At 52.1% G+C, this 13,551-nt stretch overlaps 19 non-coding genes across 19 annotated transcripts; 7 read left to right on the top strand and 12 right to left on the bottom strand.

Moving 5' to 3' along the window:
- Window positions 1-95: 95 nt before the first annotated feature.
- On the top strand, window positions 96-178 carry TRNAL-UAA (transfer RNA leucine (anticodon UAA)). Its single transcript has one exon. It is a non-coding gene; the product is annotated as a tRNA-Leu (tRNA).
- A 1,094-nt stretch (window positions 179-1,272) lies between these two features.
- Window positions 1,273-1,344, bottom strand: TRNAE-CUC (transfer RNA glutamic acid (anticodon CUC)). The gene has a single exon. It is a non-coding gene; the product is annotated as a tRNA-Glu (tRNA).
- A 618-nt stretch (window positions 1,345-1,962) lies between these two features.
- Window positions 1,963-2,034, bottom strand: TRNAE-UUC (transfer RNA glutamic acid (anticodon UUC)). Its single transcript has one exon. It is a non-coding gene; the product is annotated as a tRNA-Glu (tRNA).
- Window positions 2,035-2,277: 243 nt separating this feature from the next.
- On the top strand, window positions 2,278-2,360 carry TRNAL-UAA (transfer RNA leucine (anticodon UAA)). The gene has a single exon. It is a non-coding gene; the product is annotated as a tRNA-Leu (tRNA).
- Window positions 2,361-3,454: 1,094 nt separating this feature from the next.
- On the bottom strand, window positions 3,455-3,526 carry TRNAE-CUC (transfer RNA glutamic acid (anticodon CUC)). Its single transcript has one exon. It is a non-coding gene; the product is annotated as a tRNA-Glu (tRNA).
- A 618-nt stretch (window positions 3,527-4,144) lies between these two features.
- Window positions 4,145-4,216, bottom strand: TRNAE-UUC (transfer RNA glutamic acid (anticodon UUC)). Its single transcript has one exon. It is a non-coding gene; the product is annotated as a tRNA-Glu (tRNA).
- A 243-nt stretch (window positions 4,217-4,459) lies between these two features.
- Window positions 4,460-4,542, top strand: TRNAL-UAA (transfer RNA leucine (anticodon UAA)). The gene has a single exon. It is a non-coding gene; the product is annotated as a tRNA-Leu (tRNA).
- Window positions 4,543-5,636: 1,094 nt separating this feature from the next.
- Window positions 5,637-5,708, bottom strand: TRNAE-CUC (transfer RNA glutamic acid (anticodon CUC)). Its single transcript has one exon. It is a non-coding gene; the product is annotated as a tRNA-Glu (tRNA).
- Window positions 5,709-6,326: 618 nt separating this feature from the next.
- Window positions 6,327-6,398, bottom strand: TRNAE-UUC (transfer RNA glutamic acid (anticodon UUC)). The gene has a single exon. It is a non-coding gene; the product is annotated as a tRNA-Glu (tRNA).
- A 243-nt stretch (window positions 6,399-6,641) lies between these two features.
- Window positions 6,642-6,724, top strand: TRNAL-UAA (transfer RNA leucine (anticodon UAA)). The gene has a single exon. It is a non-coding gene; the product is annotated as a tRNA-Leu (tRNA).
- A 1,094-nt stretch (window positions 6,725-7,818) lies between these two features.
- Window positions 7,819-7,890, bottom strand: TRNAE-CUC (transfer RNA glutamic acid (anticodon CUC)). Its single transcript has one exon. It is a non-coding gene; the product is annotated as a tRNA-Glu (tRNA).
- Window positions 7,891-8,508: 618 nt separating this feature from the next.
- On the bottom strand, window positions 8,509-8,580 carry TRNAE-UUC (transfer RNA glutamic acid (anticodon UUC)). The gene has a single exon. It is a non-coding gene; the product is annotated as a tRNA-Glu (tRNA).
- A 243-nt stretch (window positions 8,581-8,823) lies between these two features.
- Window positions 8,824-8,906, top strand: TRNAL-UAA (transfer RNA leucine (anticodon UAA)). The gene has a single exon. It is a non-coding gene; the product is annotated as a tRNA-Leu (tRNA).
- Window positions 8,907-10,000: 1,094 nt separating this feature from the next.
- TRNAE-CUC (transfer RNA glutamic acid (anticodon CUC)) lies at window positions 10,001-10,072 on the bottom strand. The gene has a single exon. It is a non-coding gene; the product is annotated as a tRNA-Glu (tRNA).
- A 618-nt stretch (window positions 10,073-10,690) lies between these two features.
- On the bottom strand, window positions 10,691-10,762 carry TRNAE-UUC (transfer RNA glutamic acid (anticodon UUC)). Its single transcript has one exon. It is a non-coding gene; the product is annotated as a tRNA-Glu (tRNA).
- Window positions 10,763-11,005: 243 nt separating this feature from the next.
- TRNAL-UAA (transfer RNA leucine (anticodon UAA)) lies at window positions 11,006-11,088 on the top strand. The gene has a single exon. It is a non-coding gene; the product is annotated as a tRNA-Leu (tRNA).
- A 1,093-nt stretch (window positions 11,089-12,181) lies between these two features.
- Window positions 12,182-12,253, bottom strand: TRNAE-CUC (transfer RNA glutamic acid (anticodon CUC)). The gene has a single exon. It is a non-coding gene; the product is annotated as a tRNA-Glu (tRNA).
- A 618-nt stretch (window positions 12,254-12,871) lies between these two features.
- TRNAE-UUC (transfer RNA glutamic acid (anticodon UUC)) lies at window positions 12,872-12,943 on the bottom strand. Its single transcript has one exon. It is a non-coding gene; the product is annotated as a tRNA-Glu (tRNA).
- A 243-nt stretch (window positions 12,944-13,186) lies between these two features.
- TRNAL-UAA (transfer RNA leucine (anticodon UAA)) lies at window positions 13,187-13,269 on the top strand. Its single transcript has one exon. It is a non-coding gene; the product is annotated as a tRNA-Leu (tRNA).
- Window positions 13,270-13,551: the final 282 nt, after the last annotated feature.

The raw sequence follows: 13,551 nt of genomic DNA, 5'->3' as shown, positions 1-13,551 counted from the left end.
AAGCCTTTTAACTCTGCAATCACCTCTTGCTGGACAGCTGGTGCTACAGTAGCAAGCATAAAAAGGGAGTTGAAGAAAGTAAATCCTTGGGTCTCACCAGGGTGGCCGAGTGGTTAAGGCGTTGGACTTAAGATCCAATGGACGTTTGTCCGCATGGGTTCGAGCCCCATTCCTGGTATGGGTTTTCAGCAGGTTTGTAGGAACGTGCAGATGCTTTTGAAAAGCATTTTCCTCCGCCCTCCTCGGCCTCCCACTGCCCCTCCCCAACGGTCCCCATTCAAGCCTCAGGTGTGGAGTCTGCTGCTACTCTTCTACCAGCATGGATGCTTCCCAGAGCAATGAAGTGCCATCTACACAGAGCCCCTGCCTAGAGAAATACACCTCCTATGTCTTTTTCCACTATAGGGAGCAGGAGAAACTGATTGCTTCCTGGGCAACATGGGTCTGCCACTAGAATTTGCAGATTTCTCCCCTTTTTTTGATTTACGCCTACAGGCTCTCCCTTCCCAGTGGAGCAGGATCTGCTGATGCAGGCCCGGCTGGCTCAAACGTGCAAAGGGTTCTCCACAGGCCTCTGGGAAAGAAATTGAGCAGAGTTTCCTGCCCCGCCTCCGCTCGCCTTCCGAACGGGCTTCCAAACGGGCAATGCCCTGACGGGTCCCCCACAACCTATCCTGCCCATGCCCACACCCCTGTATATGAGGGTGACCCATGTCCCTCACCCTCCATGCTCGAATGGAAGGCCTGTGTGTCCTGAGGGGAGCACCAGACAGGCATCTCTCAGGCCAGGCAGACACCTGCAGTACCTGTTAAGCTCCAAAGCCTGTACATTCCCAAGATGCAACAGGTCACTATGCAAATCAGGCAGCCCTTGCCACACCCTCCCCGCCTCTGGCCTCTGCCGCTTTCCGTACGTGCAGCTCAGCTTTTTCTTACCCAGAGGCAGACTTCCGTTTTAGCAAACAGGTGGGTTGCAGTGGGTCCAGGACGCCATTTGGAGACAAAGCCTGCGGCCCAGTCAAAGGAGGACTACCTGCCACAGGCCATGGGGTCAGAAGCCTACAAAAGGAAGCGCGCCTCGGAATACAGGATCTCACTTGCTCAAGAGCCTTGCCTCCCACCATGGGAAGCAGCTCTAAAGGAACCTTGCGAAAATCATATTTTGAGCGATACTGCGTCATGCTAGGCAAATTGTGAGTCAGAAAAGCAACTTCATTTTGAGAAGCCCTGACCTACGGGAAGGAAAAGCTTTCAAGGTCAGAAGAGGGACTTTTCCCTGACCGGGAATCGAACCCGGGCCGCGGCGGTGAGAGCGCCGAATCCTAACCACTAGACCACCAGGGAGCCCAGAGCCGTGCAGCAAAAGTTCATACACTGCTCTCCGAGTGACAAAGCTCATGGGGGCTGAAAACATATTTTATTCTACAGCAAATATGAATCGGAACTTAATCCTCATGATGCCACCAGACTGCCTGTCACTTCCAGGCACAGGCCATCCTCTCCCCCTTGCTACTGAACCGATGAATTCCTGCACAATCAGGATCCCCGGGAAAACCCAAGAGGGACACCTAGTGGCTGCTGATGGCGCACAGACAGCTGGTACACCTTCTCTCACCTATCTCGTTATTCAGCTTGCTGGAAGAATACATTGCGCTTAAGCGATTCAAGAGTGCAAAGGAGAAGAGTGCTCCAAAGTAGATGTATGCATCACAGCAGGGTTTTCCAGCAATTTACCTTTCTGTTGAGCTGGTACTGCACTTCACGCCAACATAGAGCACCTGACTGGGTGGGGGACTGCGTGCGCACAAAGGTGGCTTAGGTCAATGGGGGCAAAGCAACCTGGGGCACAGGAGAACAAGCCCAATTCCTCCGCTTTCATCTATTGGGAGGGGTGCCTTTTTAAAGACCTTCTTTTAAAAAAGATACACAGACAAATTAAGCAATCTATGCTTTAGAGGGATCTTCCCTGACCGGGAATCGAACCCGGGCCGCAGCGGTGAAAGCGCCGAATCCTAGCCACTAGACCACCAGGGAGTAGATGCTCTAGTGTAACTGCCTTGCTCACCCCCTTATTGTGACTAAGCTAACTCCAATATAAAAATTAACGGTAAGGTCCGAGTGGGAGAAAGTTAGGTGTCACACAGTGTGTTTGTTATAAGCAATTACTTTTAACCTCCTGCAAAAGCCTTTTAACTCTGCAATCACCTCTTGCTGGACAGCTGGTGCTACAGTAGCAAGCATAAAAAGGGAGTTGAAGAAAGTAAATCCTTGGGTCTCACCAGGGTGGCCGAGTGGTTAAGGCGTTGGACTTAAGATCCAATGGACGTTTGTCCGCATGGGTTCGAGCCCCATTCCTGGTATGGGTTTTCAGCAGGTTTGTAGGAACGTGCAGATGCTTTTGAAAAGCATTTTCCTCCGCCCTCCTCGGCCTCCCACTGCCCCTCCCCAACAGTCCCCATTCAAGCCTCAGGTGTGGAGTCTGCTGCTACTCTTCTACCAGCATGGATGCTTCCCAGAGCAATGAAGTGCCATCTACACAGAGCCCCTGCCTAGAGAAATACACCTCCTATGTCTTTTTCCACTATAGGGAGCAGGAGAAACTGATTGCTTCCTGGGCAACATGGGTCTGCCACTAGAATTTGCAGATTTCTCCCCTTTTTTTGATTTACGCCTACAGGCTCTCCCTTCCCAGTGGAGCAGGATCTGCTGATGCAGGCCCGGCTGGCTCAAATGTGCAAAGGGTTCTCCACAGGCCTCTGGGAAAGAAATTGAGCAGAGTTTCCTGCCCCGCCTCCTCTCGCCTTCCGAACGGGCTTCCAAACGGGCAATGCCCTGACGGGTCCCCCACAACCTATCCTGCCCATGCCCACACCCCTGTATATGAGGGTGACCCATGTCCCTCACCCTCCATGCTCGAATGGAAGGCCTGTGTGTCCTGAGGGGAGCACCAGACAGGCATCTCTCAGGCCAGGCAGACACCTGCAGTACCTGTTAAGCTCCAAAGCCTGTACATTCCCAAGATGCAACACGTCACTATGCAAATCAGGCAGCCCTTGCCACACCCTCCCCGCCTCTGGCCTCTGCCGCTTTCCGTACGTGCAGCTCAGCTTTTTCTTACCCAGAGGCAGACTTCCGTTTTAGCAAACAGGTGGGTTGCAGTGGGTCCAGGACGCCATTTGGAGACAAAGCCTGCGGCCCAGTCAAAGGAGGACTACCTGCCACAGGCCATGGGGTCAGAAGCCTACAAAAGGAAGCGCGCCTCGGAATACAGGATCTCACTTGCTCAAGAGCCTTGCCTCCCACCATGGGAAGCAGCTCTAAAGGAACCTTGCGAAAATCATATTTTGAGCGATACTGCGTCATGCTAGGCAAATTGTGAGTCAGAAAAGCAACTTCATTTTGAGAAGCCCTGACCTACGGGAAGGAAAAGCTTTCAAGGTCAGAAGAGGGACTTTTCCCTGACCGGGAATCGAACCCGGGCCGCGGCGGTGAGAGCGCCGAATCCTAACCACTAGACCACCAGGGAGCCCAGAGCCGTGCAGCAAAAGTTCATACACTGCTCTCCGAGTGACAAAGCTCATGGGGGCTGAAAACATATTTTATTCTACAGCAAATATGAATCGGAACTTAATCCTCATGATGCCACCAGACTGCCTGTCACTTCCAGGCACAGGCCATCCTCTCCCCCTTGCTACTGAACCGATGAATTCCTGCACAATCAGGATCCCCGGGAAAACCCAAGAGGGACACCTAGTGGCTGCTGATGGCGCACAGACAGCTGGTACACCTTCTCTCACCTATCTCGTTATTCAGCTTGCTGGAAGAATACATTGCGCTTAAGCGATTCAAGAGTGCAAAGGAGAAGAGTGCTCCAAAGTAGATGTATGCATCACAGCAGGGTTTTCCAGCAATTTACCTTTCTGTTGAGCTGGTACTGCACTTCACGCCAACATAGAGCACCTGACTGGGTGGGGGACTGCGTGCGCACAAAGGTGGCTTAGGTCAATGGGGGCAAAGCAACCTGGGGCACAGGAGAACAAGCCCCATTCCTCTGCTTTCATCTATTGGGAGGGGTGCCTTTTTAAAGACCTTCTTTTAAAAAAGATACACAGACAAATTAAGCAATCTATGCTTTAGAGGGATCTTCCCTGACCGGGAATCGAACCCGGGCCGCGGCGGTGAAAGCGCTGAATCCTAGCCACTAGACCACCAGGGAGTAGATGCTCTAGTGTAACTGCCTTGCTCACCCCCTTATTGTGACTAAGCTAACTCCAATATAAAAATTAACGGTAAGGTCCGAGTGGGAGAAAGTTAGGTGTCACACAGTGTGTTTGTTATAAGCAATTACTTTTAACCTCCTGCAAAAGCCTTTTAACTCTGCAATCACCTCTTGCTGGACAGCTGGTGCTACAGTAGCAAGCATAAAAAGGGAGTTGAAGAAAGTAAATCCTTGGGTCTCACCAGGGTGGCCGAGTGGTTAAGGCGTTGGACTTAAGATCCAATGGACGTTTGTCCGCATGGGTTCGAGCCCCATTCCTGGTATGGGTTTTCAGCAGGTTTGTAGGAACGTGCAGATGCTTTTGAAAAGCATTTTCCTCCGCCCTCCTCGGCCTCCCACTGCCCCTCCCCAACGGTCCCCATTCAAGCCTCAGGTGTGGAGTCTGCTGCTACTCTTCTACCAGCATGGATGCTTCCCAGAGCAATGAAGTGCCATCTACACAGAGCCCCTGCCTAGAGAAATACACCTCCTATGTCTTTTTCCACTATAGGGAGCAGGAGAAACTGATTGCTTCCTGGGCAACATGGGTCTGCCACTAGAATTTGCAGATTTCTCCCCTTTTTTTGATTTACGCCTACAGGCTCTCCCTTCCCAGTGGAGCAGGATCTGCTGATGCAGGCCCGGCTGGCTCAAACGTGCAAAGGGTTCTCCACAGGCCTCTGGGAAAGAAATTGAGCAGAGTTTCCTGCCCCGCCTCCTCTCGCCTTCCGAACGGGCTTCCAAACGGGCAATGCCCTGACGGGTCCCCCACAACCTATCCTGCCCATGCCCACACCCCTGTATATGAGGGTGACCCATGTCCCTCACCCTCCATGCTCGAATGGAAGGCCTGTGTGTCCTGAGGGGAGCACCAGACAGGCATCTCTCAGGCCAGGCAGACACCTGCAGTACCTGTTAAGCTCCAAAGCCTGTACATTCCCAAGATGCAACACGTCACTATGCAAATCAGGCAGCCCTTGCCACACCCTCCCCGCCTCTGGCCTCTGCCGCTTTCCGTACGTGCAGCTCAGCTTTTTCTTACCCAGAGGCAGACTTCCGTTTTAGCAAACAGGTGGGTTGCAGTGGGTCCAGGACGCCATTTGGAGACAAAGCCTGCGGCCCAGTCAAAGGAGGACTACCTGCCACAGGCCATGGGGTCAGAAGCCTACAAAAGGAAGCGCGCCTCGGAATACAGGATCTCACTTGCTCAAGAGCCTTGCCTCCCACCATGGGAAGCAGCTCTAAAGGAACCTTGCGAAAATCATATTTTGAGCGATACTGCGTCATGCTAGGCAAATTGTGAGTCAGAAAAGCAACTTCATTTTGAGAAGCCCTGACCTACGGGAAGGAAAAGCTTTCAAGGTCAGAAGAGGGACTTTTCCCTGACCGGGAATCGAACCCGGGCCGCGGCGGTGAGAGCGCCGAATCCTAACCACTAGACCACCAGGGAGCCCAGAGCCGTGCAGCAAAAGTTCATACACTGCTCTCCGAGTGACAAAGCTCATGGGGGCTGAAAACATATTTTATTCTACAGCAAATATGAATCGGAACTTAATCCTCATGATGCCACCAGACTGCCTGTCACTTCCAGGCACAGGCCATCCTCTCCCCCTTGCTACTGAACCGATGAATTCCTGCACAATCAGGATCCCCGGGAAAACCCAAGAGGGACACCTAGTGGCTGCTGATGGCGCACAGACAGCTGGTACACCTTCTCTCACCTATCTCGTTATTCAGCTTGCTGGAAGAATACATTGCGCTTAAGCGATTCAAGAGTGCAAAGGAGAAGAGTGCTCCAAAGTAGATGTATGCATCACAGCAGGGTTTTCCAGCAATTTACCTTTCTGTTGAGCTGGTACTGCACTTCACGCCAACATAGAGCACCTGACTGGGTGGGGGACTGCGTGCGCACAAAGGTGGCTTAGGTCAATGGGGGCAAAGCAACCTGGGGCACAGGAGAACAAGCCCCATTCCTCCGCTTTCATCTATTGGGAGGGGTGCCTTTTTAAAGACCTTCTTTTAAAAAAGATACACAGACAAATTAAGCAATCTATGCTTTAGAGGGATCTTCCCTGACCGGGAATCGAACCCGGGCCGCGGCGGTGAAAGCGCCGAATCCTAGCCACTAGACCACCAGGGAGTAGATGCTCTAGTGTGCCTGCCTTGCTCACCCCCTTATTGTGACTAAGCTAACTCCAATATAAAAATTAACGGTAAGGTCCGAGTGGGAGAAAGTTAGGTGTCACACAGTGTGTTTGTTATAAGCAATTACTTTTAACCTCCTGCAAAAGCCTTTTAACTCTGCAATCACCTCTTGCTGGACAGCTGGTGCTACAGTAGCAAGCATAAAAAGGGAGTTGAAGAAAGTAAATCCTTGGGTCTCACCAGGGTGGCCGAGTGGTTAAGGCGTTGGACTTAAGATCCAATGGACGTTTGTCCGCATGGGTTCGAGCCCCATTCCTGGTATGGGTTTTCAGCAGGTTTGTAGGAACGTGCAGATGCTTTTGAAAAGCATTTTCCTCCGCCCTCCTCGGCCTCCCACTGCCCCTCCCCAACGGTCCCCATTCAAGCCTCAGGTGTGGAGTCTGCTGCTACTCTTCTACCAGCATGGATGCTTCCCAGAGCAATGAAGTGCCATCTACACAGAGCCCCTGCCTAGAGAAATACACCTCCTATGTCTTTTTCCACTATAGGGAGCAGGAGAAACTGATTGCTTCCTGGGCAACATGGGTCTGCCACTAGAATTTGCAGATTTCTCCCCTTTTTTTGATTTACGCCTACAGGCTCTCCCTTCCCAGTGGAGCAGGATCTGCTGATGCAGGCCCGGCTGGCTCAAATGTGCAAAGGGTTCTCCACAGGCCTCTGGGAAAGAAATTGAGCAGAGTTTCCTGCCCCGCCTCCTCTCGCCTTCCGAACGGGCTTCCAAACGGGCAATGCCCTGACGGGTCCCCCACAACCTATCCTGCCCATGCCCACACCCCTGTATATGAGGGTGACCCATGTCCCTCACCCTCCATGCTCGAATGGAAGGCCTGTGTGTCCTGAGGGGAGCACCAGACAGGCATCTCTCAGGCCAGGCAGACACCTGCAGTACCTGTTAAGCTCCAAAGCCTGTACATTCCCAAGATGCAACACGTCACTATGCAAATCAGGCAGCCCTTGCCACACCCTCCCCGCCTCTGGCCTCTGCCGCTTTCCGTACGTGCAGCTCAGCTTTTTCTTACCCAGAGGCAGACTTCCGTTTTAGCAAACAGGTGGGTTGCAGTGGGTCCAGGACGCCATTTGGAGACAAAGCCTGCGGCCCAGTCAAAGGAGGACTACCTGCCACAGGCCATGGGGTCAGAAGCCTACAAAAGGAAGCGCGCCTCGGAATACAGGATCTCACTTGCTCAAGAGCCTTGCCTCCCACCATGGGAAGCAGCTCTAAAGGAACCTTGCGAAAATCATATTTTGAGCGATACTGCGTCATGCTAGGCAAATTGTGAGTCAGAAAAGCAACTTCATTTTGAGAAGCCCTGACCTACGGGAAGGAAAAGCTTTCAAGGTCAGAAGAGGGACTTTTCCCTGACCGGGAATCGAACCCGGGCCGCGGCGGTGAGAGCGCCGAATCCTAACCACTAGACCACCAGGGAGCCCAGAGCCGTGCAGCAAAAGTTCATACACTGCTCTCCGAGTGACAAAGCTCATGGGGGCTGAAAACATATTTTATTCTACAGCAAATATGAATCGGAACTTAATCCTCATGATGCCACCAGACTGCCTGTCACTTCCAGGCACAGGCCATCCTCTCCCCCTTGCTACTGAACCGATGAATTCCTGCACAATCAGGATCCCCGGGAAAACCCAAGAGGGACACCTAGTGGCTGCTGATGGCGCACAGACAGCTGGTACACCTTCTCTCACCTATCTCGTTATTCAGCTTGCTGGAAGAATACATTGCGCTTAAGCGATTCAAGAGTGCAAAGGAGAAGAGTGCTCCAAAGTAGATGTATGCATCACAGCAGGGTTTTCCAGCAATTTACCTTTCTGTTGAGCTGGTACTGCACTTCACGCCAACATAGAGCACCTGACTGGGTGGGGGACTGCGTGCGCACAAAGGTGGCTTAGGTCAATGGGGGCAAAGCAACCTGGGGCACAGGAGAACAAGCCCCATTCCTCTGCTTTCATCTATTGGGAGGGGTGCCTTTTTAAAGACCTTCTTTTAAAAAAGATACACAGACAAATTAAGCAATCTATGCTTTAGAGGGATCTTCCCTGACCGGGAATCGAACCCGGGCCGCGGCGGTGAAAGCGCTGAATCCTAGCCACTAGACCACCAGGGAGTAGATGCTCTAGTGTAACTGCCTTGCTCACCCCCTTATTGTGACTAAGCTAACTCCAATATAAAAATTAACGGTAAGGTCCGAGTGGGAGAAAGTTAGGTGTCACACAGTGTGTTTGTTATAAGCAATTACTTTTAACCTCCTGCAAAAGCCTTTTAACTCTGCAATCACCTCTTGCTGGACAGCTGGTGCTACAGTAGCAAGCATAAAAAGGGAGTTGAAGAAAGTAAATCCTTGGGTCTCACCAGGGTGGCCGAGTGGTTAAGGCGTTGGACTTAAGATCCAATGGACGTTTGTCCGCATGGGTTCGAGCCCCATTCCTGGTATGGGTTTTCAGCAGGTTTGTAGGAACGTGCAGATGCTTTTGAAAAGCATTTTCCTCCGCCCTCCTCGGCCTCCCACTGCCCCTCCCCAACGGTCCCCATTCAAGCCTCAGGTGTGGAGTCTGCTGCTACTCTTCTACCAGCATGGATGCTTCCCAGAGCAATGAAGTGCCATCTACACAGAGCCCCTGCCTAGAGAAATACACCTCCTATGTCTTTTTCCACTATAGGGAGCAGGAGAAACTGATTGCTTCCTGGGCAACATGGGTCTGCCACTAGAATTTGCAGATTTCTCCCCTTTTTTTGATTTACGCCTACAGGCTCTCCCTTCCCAGTGGAGCAGGATCTGCTGATGCAGGCCCGGCTGGCTCAAACGTGCAAAGGGTTCTCCACAGGCCTCTGGGAAAGAAATTGAGCAGAGTTTCCTGCCCCGCCTCCTCTCGCCTTCCGAACGGGCTTCCAAACGGGCAATGCCCTGACGGGTCCCCCACAACCTATCCTGCCCATGCCCACACCCCTGTATATGAGGGTGACCCATGTCCCTCACCCTCCATGCTCGAATGGAAGGCCTGTGTGTCCTGAGGGGAGCACCAGACAGGCATCTCTCAGGCCAGGCAGACACCTGCAGTACCTGTTAAGCTCCAAAGCCTGTACATTCCCAAGATGCAACACGTCACTATGCAAATCAGGCAGCCCTTGCCACACCCTCCCCGCCTCTGGCCTCTGCCGCTTTCCGTACGTGCAGCTCAGCTTTTTCTTACCCAGAGGCAGACTTCCGTTTTAGCAAACAGGTGGGTTGCAGTGGGTCCAGGACGCCATTTGGAGACAAAGCCTGCGGCCCAGTCAAAGGAGGACTACCTGCCACAGGCCATGGGGTCAGAAGCCTACAAAAGGAAGCGCGCCTCGGAATACAGGATCTCACTTGCTCAAGAGCCTTGCCTCCCACCATGGGAAGCAGCTCTAAAGGAACCTTGCGAAAATCATATTTTGAGCGATACTGCGTCATGCTAGGCAAATTGTGAGTCAGAAAAGCAACTTCATTTTGAGAAGCCCTGACCTACGGGAAGGAAAAGCTTTCAAGGTCAGAAGAGGGACTTTTCCCTGACCGGGAATCGAACCCGGGCCGCGGCGGTGAGAGCGCCGAATCCTAACCACTAGACCACCAGGGAGCCCAGAGCCGTGCAGCAAAAGTTCATACACTGCTCTCCGAGTGACAAAGCTCATGGGGGCTGAAAACATATTTTATTCTACAGCAAATATGAATCGGAACTTAATCCTCATGATGCCACCAGACTGCCTGTCACTTCCAGGCACAGGCCATCCTCTCCCCCTTGCTACTGAACCGATGAATTCCTGCACAATCAGGATCCCCGGGAAAACCCAAGAGGGACACCTAGTGGCTGCTGATGGCGCACAGACAGCTGGTACACCTTCTCTCACCTATCTCGTTATTCAGCTTGCTGGAAGAATACATTGCGCTTAAGCGATTCAAGAGTGCAAAGGAGAAGAGTGCTCCAAAGTAGATGTATGCATCACAGCAGGGTTTTCCAGCAATTTACCTTTCTGTTGAGCTGGTACTGCACTTCACGCCAACATAGAGCACCTGACTGGGTGGGGGACTGCGTGCGCACAAAGGTGGCTTAGGTCAATGGGGGCAAAGCAACCTGGGGCACAGGAGAACAAGCCCCATTCCTCCGCTTTCATCTATTGGGAGGGGTGCCTTTTTAAAGACCTTCTTTTAAAAAAGATACACAGACAAATTAAGCAATCTATGCTTTAGAGGGATCTTCCCTGACCGGGAATCGAACCCGGGCCGCGGCGGTGAAAGCGCCGAATCCTAGCCACTAGACCACCAGGGAGTAGATGCTCTAGTGTGCCTGCCTTGCTCACCCCCTTATTGTGACTAAGCTAACTCCAATATAAAAATTAACGGTAAGGTCCGAGTGGGAGAAAGTTAGGTGTCACACAGTGTGTTTGTTATAAGCAATTACTTTTAACCTCCTGCAAAAGCCTTTTAACTCTGCAATCACCTCTTGCTGGACAGCTGGTGCTACAGTAGCAAGCATAAAAAGGGAGTTGAAGAAAGTAAATCCTTGGGTCTCACCAGGGTGGCCGAGTGGTTAAGGCGTTGGACTTAAGATCCAATGGACGTTTGTCCGCATGGGTTCGAGCCCCATTCCTGGTATGGGTTTTCAGCAGGTTTGTAGGAACGTGCAGATGCTTTTGAAAAGCATTTTCCTCCGCCCTCCTCGGCCTCCCACTGCCCCTCCCCAACGGTCCCCATTCAAGCCTCAGGTGTGGAGTCTGCTGCTACTCTTCTACCAGCATGGATGCTTCCCAGAGCAATGAAGTGCCATCTACACAGAGCCCCTGCCTAGAGAAATACACCTCCTATGTCTTTTTCCACTATAGGGAGCAGGAGAAACTGATTGCTTCCTGGGCAACATGGGTCTGCCACTAGAATTTGCAGATTTCTCCCCTTTTTTTGATTTACGCCTACAGGCTCTCCCTTCCCAGTGGAGCAGGATCTGCTGATGCAGGCCCGGCTGGCTCAAACGTGCAAAGGGTTCTCCACAGGCCTCTGGGAAAGAAATTGAGCAGAGTTTCCTGCCCCGCCTCCTCTCGCCTTCCGAACGGGCTTCCAAACGGGCAATGCCCTGACGGGTCCCCCACAACCTATCCTGCCCATGCCCACACCCCTGTATATGAGGGTGACCCATGTCCCTCACCCTCCATGCTCGAATGGAAGGCCTGTGTGTCCTGAGGGGAGCACCAGACAGGCATCTCTCAGGCCAGGCAGACACCTGCAGTACCTGTTAAGCTCCAAAGCCTGTACATTCCCAAGATGCAACACGTCACTATGCAAATCAGGCAGCCCTTGCCACACCCTCCCCGCCTCTGGCCTCTGCCGCTTTCCGTACGTGCAGCTCAGCTTTTTCTTACCCAGAGGCAGACTTCCGTTTAGCAAACAGGTGGGTTGCAGTGGGTCCAGGACGCCATTTGGAGACAAAGCCTGCGGCCCAGTCAAAGGAGGACTACCTGCCACAGGCCATGGGGTCAGAAGCCTACAAAAGGAAGCGCGCCTCGGAATACAGGATCTCACTTGCTCAAGAGCCTTGCCTCCCACCATGGGAAGCAGCTCTAAAGGAACCTTGCGAAAATCATATTTTGAGCGATACTGCGTCATGCTAGGCAAATTGTGAGTCAGAAAAGCAACTTCATTTTGAGAAGCCCTGACCTACGGGAAGGAAAAGCTTTCAAGGTCAGAAGAGGGACTTTTCCCTGACCGGGAATCGAACCCGGGCCGTGGCGGTGAGAGCGCCGAATCCTAACCACTAGACCACCAGGGAGCCCAGAGCCGTGCAGCAAAAGTTCATACACTGCTCTCCGAGTGACAAAGCTCATGGGGGCTGAAAACATATTTTATTCTACAGCAAATATGAATCGGAACTTAATCCTCATGATGCCACCAGACTGCCTGTCACTTCCAGGCACAGGCCATCCTCTCCCCCTTGCTACTGAACCGATGAATTCCTGCACAATCAGGATCCCCGGGAAAACCCAAGAGGGACACCTAGTGGCTGCTGATGGCGCACAGACAGCTGGTACACCTTCTCTCACCTATCTCGTTATTCAGCTTGCTGGAAGAATACATTGCGCTTAAGCGATTCAAGAGTGCAAAGGAGAAGAGTGCTCCAAAGTAGATGTATGCATCACAGCAGGGTTTTCCAGCAATTTACCTTTCTGTTGAGCTGTTACTGCACTTCACGCCAACATAGAGCACCTGACTGGGTGGGGGACTGCGTGCGGACAAAGGTGGCTTAGGTCAATGGGGGCAAAGCAACCTGGGGCACAGGAGAACAAGCCCAATTCCTCCGCTTTCATCTATTGGGAGGGGTGCCTTTTTAAAGACCTTCTTTTAAAAAAGATACACAGACAAATTAAGCAATCTATGCTTTAGAGGGATCTTCCCTGACCGGGAATCGAACCCGGGCCGCGGCGGTGAAAGCGCTGAATCCTAGCCACTAGACCACCAGGGAGTAGATGCTCTAGTGTAACTGCCTTGCTCACCCCCTTATTGTGACTAAGCTAACTCCAATATAAAAATTAACGGTAAGGTCCGAGTGGGAGAAAGTTAGGTGTCACACAGTGTGTTTGTTATAAGCAATTACTTTTAACCTCCTGCAAAAGCCTTTTAACTCTGCAATCACCTCTTGCTGGACAGCTGGTGCTACAGTAGCAAGCATAAAAAGGGAGTTGAAGAAAGTAAATCCTTGGGTCTCACCAGGGTGGCCGAGTGGTTAAGGCGTTGGACTTAAGATCCAATGGACGTTTGTCCGCATGGGTTCGAGCCCCATTCCTGGTATGGGTTTTCAGCAGGTTTGTAGGAACGTGCAGATGCTTTTGAAAAGCATTTTCCTCCGCCCTCCTCGGCCTCCCACTGCCCCTCCCCAACGGTCCCCATTCAAGCCTCAGGTGTGGAGTCTGCTGCTACTCTTCTACCAGCATGGATGCTTCCCAGAGCAATGAAGTGCCATCTACACAGAGCCCCTGCCTAGAGAAATACACCTCCTATGTCTTTTTCCACTATAGGGAGCAGGAGAAACTGATTGCTTCCTGGGCAACATGGGTCTGCCACTAGAATTTG

The sequence above is a fragment of the Lissotriton vulgaris genome, chromosome 4_1 (assembly GCF_964263255.1).
Source record: "Lissotriton vulgaris chromosome 4_1, aLisVul1.2, whole genome shotgun sequence".
Lineage (NCBI taxonomy): Eukaryota > Metazoa > Chordata > Amphibia > Caudata > Salamandridae > Lissotriton > Lissotriton vulgaris.
The sequence above is the reverse complement of the archived record's forward strand: the minus strand, read 5'-3'. Positions and strand labels throughout refer to the sequence as shown.